Source organism: Strigops habroptila, chromosome 22 (assembly GCF_004027225.2).
Source record: "Strigops habroptila isolate Jane chromosome 22, bStrHab1.2.pri, whole genome shotgun sequence".
NCBI lineage: Eukaryota > Metazoa > Chordata > Aves > Psittaciformes > Psittacidae > Strigops > Strigops habroptila.
In genome coordinates this window covers 1,532,164-1,533,978 of record NC_044298.2, presented here as the reverse complement: position 1 = coordinate 1,533,978, position 1,815 = coordinate 1,532,164, and the positions used below count along the sequence as shown (strand labels likewise).

General features: G+C 59.7%; 1 pseudogene; it reads right to left on the bottom strand.

Annotated features, from left to right (window-relative positions):
• Positions 1–284: 284 nt before the first annotated feature.
• LOC115602518 lies at positions 285–1,682 on the bottom strand (annotated as a pseudogene).
• Between the last annotated feature and the right edge of the window lie 133 nt (positions 1,683–1,815).

Here is a 1,815-nt window from a genome sequence, read left to right as displayed (position 1 = left end):
GTTAAAGCAGGAAAACGATGGCAGGACAGAGAGAATCTGTCTTGCGGCGAGGGGATCAGAGAGCTGGGGCAACTCCTCCTGGTACAGAGGATGCTCGGGGCATCTCGTGAATGTCTGAAGGCACACATGTCTGAAGGGACGGTGATGAGAAGCTGGAGCCAGGCTCTTTGCTGCGGTGTGAGTGCCAGGCCTAGAGGGAATGGGCTCCAAGCAAAAGAGGAGGCTCCGTCTGAACGTCCCAAGCCCCTTTCTTCAGGGGGAGCTTGAGCAAGCACTGACACCTGTTAGCCTGCGAGCTTGTGGAGTCTCTGTCCTTGGAGAGGCACAAAAGCTCCCTGGACGTGGTGCTGGGCAGCCCGCTCCCAGTGGCCCCGCTTGAGGCGGTAGCGTGACAAGATGCCCTCCCTGAAAAGGCTGCTCCCACTGTGATCAGGCTGTGATTCCTGTGATTTTGTGCGTGCAGCAGGGAACCGAGGAGCAGCGAGCGTAGAGTTCTGTGCGGGGAGTTAACAAGGGAGAAAAAGAAGGAAGGAAAAGTGGAAGGGAAGAAAGAAGAGAGAAGTAGAAGTGGAAGAAGAAGCGGGAAGGCGGAGAATTAGGAGGAGGAGGGAATAGGAAAGAAGAAGAAAAGGAGAGGGAAGGCACTGGCTTAGGGAAGAGGAAGGGGAAGCCTCACCTTTGCTCTCTCCCACAGGGCCTCAAGCAGAGGCAGGGAGGCACACAGGGCCGAAGCCACTGCAGGCACTGTCCCTGGTTGCCTCCAGCCCCTGGTGCAGACCCACTGATGCGCAAGGAGGCTGGAGGTCTGCAGATGCCTTAGGGCTGCATGTCCAGCTGGCAGGGAAGCAAGCGCCTTCAGCTTGGGCTCCCGGAGCTCAGCTGTGGAGCTGTGTGTGTCCAGAGCTCCCAAAAGGCAGCTCAGCATGACTCTGCTGCCAGGGCTGGGAGACTGCTGTGGCCTGGCTTGCAGGGCTCTGAGCAGGACCAGGGAACCCTGCAGGCCACGCTGGGCTGTGACAGAAATGTGCAGAGGCAGGCATTGGATGCAGGCTTGTTTTATTGCAGTGGAGAAAGATACATAAGGCAGAAGCTGTCAGGTTTTCCATTAGAGCTTCTGGAGAGGTGTTCCTTCAGCCTTCTCTCACTTGGTGGCTGCTTCAGAGAGAAGGAAATTCCTTGTGGGGCGCAGGTGGAATCATGCATTTGGGCATGAGCAAGGAGGAGGAGAAGTGTCACGGGGAGAGGGAAAGCAAGGTAAACTAGAGAGGAGGCCTAAGGGTGAGGTGTCCCAGGAACTCTCGGGAATGTGAGGCTGGGCTTTAGAGGGGCCCACGGGTGTCCACAGCCTCTGGCTGTAGCGGGGCAGAATGCCAAGGCGCAGGCGGGAGAAGCATAGGGTCTGCCAAAGGTGCAGAGGCCCCCCGAAGCCCTGCGTGGCCCGGCGCCGTAGAGGCCTCCCAGCCCCAGGGAGCCCGCAAAGGCGGGTGCTCCGGAGGAGCCCACCACGGCTTGCTGGGGGAAGGAGCTGAGGATGGGGCCGGGGAAGGTGACAACCACGGGCGGTGGCTGGATGAAGGCTGCCGAGTCGGGGCACTGGCGGGCACACAGCTCGTTGCAGCTCTCAGCGATGGGCTGGGGACGGCCACGCTGCTTCTTGGTGGGTACAGGTCGTAGCAGGACATCTTGGTGAGAGAGAGCTGAGCCTGCAACACAAGGCACCAAAGGATGGGTGTCATGAGCAAAGGGCAGGATTCCCGCTGGCTGAGCTGTGCCCTGTTCCTCACGCTGCCCTGTGGCTGGAGGGGCCAGAGCCAC